The following is an 8,203-nucleotide window of genomic DNA, read 5'->3' as shown; positions in this document are numbered from 1 at the left end:
CCCCAGTCGTGGAGCTTGATTAGGGAAGAGCAGGCTGGATTTCAGCCCTCATTCATCCCCCTGGTTGGGCATCCCCCTTGTGCAGTGTACAAACTCATTAACCGTACATGGAGGCCGGAAGAATAAAGATAAGCAGAACATGGGTCCTGACTGCTGGGATCTCAGTCTGCAATGGAGAAACACACAGGCAGGCATACCCACTGTTTTTGATGGTTTATCAAGTTTATCAGAGGTGGCCAAAGAGCACGAGGCACCTGCAAGTAATTGTTATGGTGGCACCTGCGTGGCTCAGTAGGTTGAGCTTTGGCTCAGGTCACGATCTCATGATTCATGAGTTAGAGCCCCACATCCAGCTCACTGCTGTCACTGCAGACGCTGCTCCGGATCATCTGCCCGCGCCCTGCTTCTTTTTGCGAGGGGATGGCGACACCCTCCCTCGCAGCCTCTCTCTCTCAAAAATAAACATCGGGGCGCCTGGGTGGCTCAGTCGTTAAGCGTCCCACTTCAGCTCAGGTCATGATCTCATGGTTCCTGAGTTCCAGCCCCATGTCGGGCTCTGTGCTGACAGCTCAGAGCCTGGAGCCTGCTTCGGATTCTGTGTCTCCCTCTCTCTCTCTCTCTCTCAAAAATAAATAAACAAATACAAAACAAACACTTAAAAAAAATACTACCTTGTTACGGCTTTTTGGGAGAGACAAACGCTTTTAATTTGGTCAGTTTCTAAGTAGGAGAGTGTATGTGCACACTCTTAGATGATGCCATCCCGCATAGCACTAACTCACTGTAAAGTTACTTGTCTTTAGAAACGTTTTTCTTGGGGCGCCTGGGTGGCTCAGTTGGTTAAGTGACCGACTTCGGCTCAGGTCATGATCTTGCAGTTTGTGAGTTCGAGCCCGCGTCCGGCTCTGTGCTGACAGCTCAGAGCCTGGATCCTATTCCAGATTCTGTGTCTCCCCCTGTCTCTACCCCTCCCCTGCTCACGCTGTGTGTCTCTCTGTCTCTCAATAATAAATAAACGTTTAAAAAAACAAAAACAAAAAACGTTTTTCTTTTAAGTCACAGCCCCCGCCCCCCAAACTTGCACAGTATTTTTGTCCTAACCTTCCTTCCCCTGCTGGGAGAGTGCCCACCAGGCGGGCACGGTGAGCCAATGAGAGCGGGCTGGGCGGTGCCACCTGAGCCAATGAGAGTGGGCCGTGTGGTGAGCCAATGAGAGCGGGCTGAGTGGTGAGCCAATGAGAGCAGGCTGAGTGGTGCCACCTGAGCCCATGAGAGCAAGTCATGCGGTGAGCCAATGAGAGCGGGCCGTGCAGTTAGCCAGTGAGAGTGGGCCGGGCCGTGCCACCTGAGCCAATGAGCGCCAGCAAGCACCTCCTACTGCACGAGCTCCCGGCCAATGAAAATCCCGCGTCCACCTGGTTGTGCGCGTCCTGGGAAGAGGTTCGTTGCCCTGTGGTTTCTCCTGTGTCTGTTTTGTTTCTGAGCCACGGTGGCCGGCTTTGGAAGTAATGGGGCCGGACCTGTTTCAAAGGAGCCAAGGGAAGTATCCTGTTGGATTTCAACGGACACTAAAGGGGCCTTGAAGGAAACAGTCCAGGAAAGGCAGATCAACAGGTGAGTAGGGATTGGGGTGGGGGGAGGGAGAAGAGAGAGAGGGGCAGGAGGGCACAGAGAAGCTAAGTTTTGATAGGGTTCCAGGAACTGGTAAGGAAACCTGAAAAAAACTGGTCAGCCTCAGGGCCGGGAGCTCAGGCAGCAGACTTTGGCTCGGTTTAGTACAGCCGCATTTTTTAACGGTGAACGGAGTGACCTTACGAGGCAGTGGACTATTCAAGCACCGCGAGGCTGACCAGCGCTCAGGCGTGTTGTGCAAAGGATTTTTACACTGGCAGGGAGGCTGGCCCAGATCGGGGTTCTTAAACGGTTTGGGGTCAGGTGCCTCCTGAGACCCTGAAGAAACGTGAGGACGCTTCTTTTCCTTTGAACAGCTCACGTGCCCGCTGACTTGATTATTTATGGCAGCACAATAAACACCCCCAAGAACTTTATGCACGTTATACATTGTATCAAGTGTGTATTATATATTTTACCTATTGTGTAGAGTCTATGAGTTCACCGTTTCTGTGGGTCAGGGATTCTGAAGCCGCTTAACTGGGTGATTGTGGCTCATGATTTGATTCACAGGGAAGTTGAGGCTTTGACCGTGGCTGCAGTCATCCGATGCAGTGGCTTTGTCCCCCCAGGGGACATTTGTGACTGTCACCAAAGGCAGTGTGCGTATGCCCTTGGCATCAGTGAGTGGAGGCCAGGAATGCTGTTAACGGCCCCCGCTCCGTTACAAAAATTATCTAGCCCCAAATGTTCATAGTGTCAAGGTTGAGAAGCCTTCTTTTATTTCGGTCCCTTAATTTATTTGCTTTCCATTTCATTAAATACGAGCTCTTTCCAAGATGGTGATTCCGAGAGGGTTTCTCGGAATGACAAAGAACAGGCTATATGTAAACATTTGACTTAGGTCTTTTTAAAGATTTTCTATAAAATCATTTCTTCCTTTTCTTTCTTCTTCCTCTTCTTCTTCTTCTTCTTTTTTTTTTTTTTTAAGATTTTATCTTTAAGTAATCTCCACACCGAATGTGGGGCTCGAACTCGCAACCTCAAGATCAAGAGTCACATGCTCCACCGACTGAGCCAGCCAGGCACCCCTGAAATCATTTCTCGAAACGATTTTCTCTTCGAAACGGAGAAGGAAGTGCTTACAGGCTTCAGGATGTAAAATGGCTTTCTCAGTCCGGTGGCTCCATAGATCGGGGGGGGGGGGGGGGGAACTCTTAAGACAGGTGGTTCCTTGCCCTTGAAATGCCTCAGCTGAGCACCTGGGGCAGAATATCAACAGAGCCAAGGTGTTTAAAAACTGGGGCCCGGGGCCCGAGCGGCTCAGTCGAAGCATCCGGCTCTCCATTTCGGCTCAGGTCATGATCTCACGGTTCCTGAGTTCGAGCCCCGTGTCAGTCAGCACAGAGCCTGCTTGGGATTCTGTCAAAATAAGTAAATAAACATTCAAAACCAAACCCAAACGAACTGGGTCCGGGCGTCTGTCCTGGCCCGGAAGAGGTGCCGGGTTGACCCTGTGCTGCCCCTTAGTCCCGTTGGGCACCGGCAGGGGGTGTGGAGAGAACGTTCAGGCTCAGCCACTGCTCCCTCTGTGCCCCATGCATCACCCTGCGGGGGCACCCAGGGGCCGGTAGGTTCACTGCACCCTCACGGGCGACGTCCTGGGTTTCAATCCACCTTTTCGGGGGTCACTCAGGACGGGGACTTCTAAGGTGAAGGGGACTCTGCTGGGGACTCCGTTCTGGATTTCCCACTGCCCAGGCCCAGCACACCCTTGGCCAGGCTGGGCGCAGGCTTCGCCCCTCCCCGGGGGCCTCCACCCCTTCACCCCTTGGGGAGCGGAGGAGGGGGCCCGGACACCCCTGCTTTGCTCTCGACGCTTTTTCATTTCGAGAGTTTTCATCACGCGAGCCGGTAAGCGTCAGCACTCAGGGCCCATCTGGGGGACGTTGCCTCAGCTCCTGGAGCTTGTCGAGGTCTCACGGTGGGGACTCGCCCCTCTTGCGCTGTCCCTTATTCTCCATCAGCCAGAGAGCTCACTGATTCCCCCGCCTCGGGGTCCACCCTCGACCAGGTGGGCCTTTCCCTCTGTAAAACCCAACCTCCCAGTCGGAAAAGACGACGGTGCTTTGGAAGTGCAGAAAAATGTCTCTCCAGCGGGCCGTGCCCAGGTGCAAGGCCTGGAAGGAGTTGTCTCGGGCACCAAGGCCCTCTGTCAGGCAGTGTTCTGGGACTAAGGGCCAGGAGCCTCTTGGGGATGAAGCCCCGCAGGTGCTAATGGGCCCCGGTGAGGGGGGGGGGCAGCAGGTGAAGGAGGCCCCAGTAGGGAGCCACCGTGGTGCCCTCTGCCCCCGCCAGTGTCTTCTGTCTCAGGCCTGCCTTGGGGAAAACTCAGGAGAGACTGGGATACCGGGGACCGAGTGCAGGGGTGAGGAGAGCGTGGCCGGAACACAGAGACTCCCCGGCCATGTTAAAAACATTCATTGTTGGGGCGCCTGGGGGGCTCAGTTGGTGGAGCGTCCGACTTCGGCTCAGGTCGTGATCTCGCGGTCTGTGAGTTCGAGCCCCGCGTCGGGCTCTGCACTGATAGCTCGGAGCCTGGAGCCCGCTTTGGATTCTGGGTCTCCCTCTCTCTCTGCCCCCCCCCCCCCCCTCCCCCCCCTGTCTCCCAAAAATGGGTAAGCTTAAAAAAAAAAAAAAAATCAAAACATTCATTTGTTTCTATGACCTGAATCGAAAGCCTTGTTGTGAAAAACCCTGAAAAACCCCAAAGATTAAAAATCCCCCATCAGTCCACCAGCCGGAGAGTGACGTTTTTACATTTTGGGGGGGTTGTCTTCTTGATTTTTTTTTTTTTTCTCTTCTAGGCATGTACAGTTAAATGTTTTTCCCACAGAATTGCATTGCGCTGTACCACACAGATTTTCGGAAACCTAAGACGCGGTATTGAACTAATTCTACATCTAATTCCAATTGTAATAAAGTTAATACATGCAGACGGTCTGATGAGCAAGTGTAATGGTTGAAACGTTTGACACGGACGGAGGCCGCCGAGAGGGGTACGTGGGGGGCCGGAAGGGCTCCGTGATGACCGGGTGTCGGGGAGACTTTCTGAAGCCACGTGGGTCTGGCTGCCGGGGCCCCACGCCAGTAACTGCGTACCGGGCACCGATCTAAGTCCTTCGTACCTACTAACTCGCGAAAACTGGAGAGGAAAAACACCCCACCTGTCCTTGGAAGAGCTTCATGAACAGGTGCCGTGAGCCCCACTTTACAGATGAAGAAGAAGGGGGACACAGGGGTCGGCGCGCTGTCCGGGGCTCCCGGCTGGACCAGCCAGGTCCAGGCAGTGTGGCGGGGACCACAGTCTCGCCCCCGGGGGTCACCGGGTCGGGCCCCCCACCCTGCAGGCTATGAAGAGGTCAGAAGAGGGCAAAGCCGGTGCTCGCTCCATTCAGAGGCATGACCTTTTGCCGAAGTCGGACGCTCAACCGACTGAGCCACACAGGCGCCCCCAAAAGCATCTACTTAAAATGAGCAACTCAGTGACTCTGATACCACAACCAAGATACAGAGCATTTCCACCCCCCACCCCGCCCAGAAGATTGCTCGGAGGTGCGATAATCCTTCCTTTGTACAAAAGACTGAACCCAACTTTCATCGGCTGCCGGGTTAGGTGACGGGGGTTGTCGCTCGGTCCGCCCGTCCAGCACGGCCTGTAGGGTTCGGGCAACGAAAGGCATGTCCGGAACTTAGCCCCGTCGTGTACGTGACTGTGCGGCCTTTGGCAAGTGACTCAGCTGTGCCTCAGTTTCCCACCTGGAGACCGTGGACACTAATGTCTACGTCACAGGGTTGGAGCGAGGGTGGAATGAAATGGTGTGCAATGGGGTGTTAAGATTGAAGTTAGGAGGGAGACCTCAAAACACAGCACGTGTGCAGGGGAAACAGTCTGAGAAGAGTCCCAGGCCTCTGAGAACCTCCCGCCAGGTCAGGGGTCAGTGCCTGGGGAGAAGCCGAAGCTGTGTTTGAATCTCAGGGTCATCGTGGGGTGTGAAAGGCCATTTGTCTTTTATGGAAGGAAAGAGACCCGGACTTTTCTTCCGGGGGCAGGAGAAAGGTTCCCTTGCTGAACTATTTAATTTTTTATGTTATCTTATTCTATTTTATAAGTAGGTTCCACGCCCAAAATGGGGCTTGAACTCACAACCCTGAGGTCAAGTTACATGCTCTACTGACTGAGCCAACCAGACGCCCCATATTTATTTAAAATTTTTTTTTAATGTTTATTTTTGACAAAGAGACAGGGCATGAGCAGGGGAGGGGCAGACAGAGAGGGAGACACAGAATCCGAAGCAGGTTCCAGGCTCCCAGCTGTCAGCACAGAGCCTGACACGGGGCTCGAACTCACGAACTGTGATGTCATGACCTGAGCCAAAGTGGGATGCTTAACCCAGGCGCCCCTATTTTTAAAAAAATGCTTTGGGATGCCTGGGTGGCTCAGTCAGTTAAGTGTCCCATTTTGGCTCAGGTCATGATCTCGTGGTTCGTGGGTTCGAGCCCCACGTCGGGCTCTGGGCTGACAGCTCGGAGCCTGGAACCTGCTTCAGATTCTGTGTCTCCCTCTCTCTGCCCCTCGCCCATTCTCTCTCTCTTTCTCTCTCTCAAAATAAATAAGCTTTAAGGAAAATGTTTTATTTTTAAGTAATCTCTACACCCAACACGGGGCTTGAACTGACACCCCTGAGACAAAGAGATGCACTCTGACCGACCAGCCAGGCGCCCCCACCCTCCGAACAACTTTCAAAGGGCAGCGGGAGAAAACGAAATGGTTTTGATCACATGCTGTGCTTGTTGGACACCATGAAGATAAGACGTGCTGGGTGACGTGTTAGCTTGGCAGGTGTCGCGTGCGTTTCCTCAGTCGCTGCCACAAGTCAGCTGCCCGGAGCCCAGTCCCTGCCGGGACCACCCGCCCTGCCCGCAGACGGCCGCCGGCCCCGCCCTGGGGTCTTCACCGCCCGTCACGGCCCGTCACACTGTCCCTGGTGTCCTGGGCACCGCGGTGGCACCGAATCACCACCAGTATGACAACCGGGACCCAGGACCTGCTCAGGCAAAGGTTTCCCACTCCAGACACGCAGGGGAGGACGGGCCATCCTCGGGGCGAGTTCACGGCAAAACACCAAGAGGAATATAAGAGCTCAGTTGTCCCAGGAGCGACCTGGGCAGCGTCACCAAAGCCGGACGGTGGCTGCGAGATTAGCCCGAGTACCGCCACTTGAACCGTTCCGGGCGCGGGCTCTGTCTCCGTGGTTTCCATCTTCGCAAAAAATCACAGAATGTCTTCGTGATGCTCTGCAGCCGTGGTTTCGAACGTCCAGAGAAGTCCCAGAGGACGTGGGCCCGAACCCACGCCTCTGCGCCCACTCCGCCCCCGTGCGCCGCCTCGGCCCAAACAGGCTGCTGATGCCCGACACCCCACATCCACCTCCCTTGTGGCTGGGGCTCGGGCGTGTGGCCCGACCTGGCCTATCAGTCCCCGGACCAATGGAGAAAAGTCTCTTTTTTCCCTTTTTTCTCGGGAGAAAGAGAACGACGAGGGGGCAACTGTCTCCTTCCCTGCTGTCGGCCGCGTGGCCAGCGTGAAGGGAAAGCCCAGAGAACAGAGCCGAATTAGAACCCCAGCACCGATGACCGCGAAGCACCTTCTAGGAGCTCACGGACCAGATCCCGGGCTCCTCACTCTCCTGCCATTGGCTCTGTCTTCACCGTTCTCCAGGGGCTAGTCATCGGCCGAGAGAGGGGCCGAGGCAGCCGCGACGCAGGCCTCCGGGCCACACGGGGCTGGCTCTTCACCCTCTGGGAGTGGGGGGAGCGGGGGGGTCAGTCCAAAGGGGACTCGTGAGGAACATCAGGCTGGAAAAACCAGCTCAATTCCTTTTTTTATGTTTACTTATTTTGGGCAGGGGGAGGGGTGGAGAGGGAGAGAGACGATCTCAAGCAGGCTCCGCGCTAACGCGGGCCTCGAACCCACGAACCGTGGGATCGTGACCTGAGCCGAAATCAAGAGCAGGACGCTAAACCGACTGAGCCCCCGCAGGCGCCCCAAAACAGCTCCGTTCTGACCTGCGTGGGGACCCCGGACAGAATCTGCTACTTCCTTGAGCCTCAGTTTCCACAGCTGCCGACTCCACACTAGGTTGTCACCGGGTCCTTGCTGCCACCTGTGGCCGATTTCTTCCTGGTCGGTCCTTCCGTGGCCGGAAAACGCAGCCCATCGGCCAGATGTGGCCCAGAGAAGGAACCAGGGGTAGGGGGTGGGGGGTTAGAGAATCAGCTTTCTTCTTTCCTTTTGCCGAGAGAGCCCGTGCGCCCAGGACACCGAGGACCCCGCCGCCTGCCTGTTAGCGGGCACAGCGAGGCAGGACCCTGCTTCCCACCCCCGCGCCCCCACCGGCGCTCGGGCTCCAGGCTCGTCCCCAGCGCCCCACGGGCCTCCCTGCCCCCTGGCTCTGTAGTTCGGGCTCTTGTTGGCTCAGAGCAAACAGAATCCCGCAAAGACCGTCCTTCTGGGATGCCGGGAAAGTGC

General features: G+C 55.6%; 1 long non-coding RNA gene across 1 annotated transcript; it reads left to right on the top strand.

Moving 5' to 3' along the window:
• The first annotated feature begins 1,385 nt into the window (after window positions 1-1,385).
• On the top strand, window positions 1,386-4,614 carry LOC121015150 (uncharacterized). Its single transcript, XR_005783662.1, has 2 exons — window positions 1,386-1,614; window positions 4,479-4,614. It is a non-coding gene; the product is annotated as an uncharacterized LOC121015150 (long non-coding RNA).
• The last annotated feature ends 3,589 nt before the right edge of the window (window positions 4,615-8,203 follow it).

Source organism: Herpailurus yagouaroundi, unplaced genomic scaffold (assembly GCF_014898765.1).
Source record: "Herpailurus yagouaroundi ecotype Mexico unplaced genomic scaffold, PumYag 205, whole genome shotgun sequence".
NCBI classification, from domain to species: Eukaryota; Metazoa; Chordata; class Mammalia; order Carnivora; family Felidae; genus Herpailurus; species Herpailurus yagouaroundi.
This window is presented reverse-complemented; position numbering and strand designations above follow the sequence as displayed.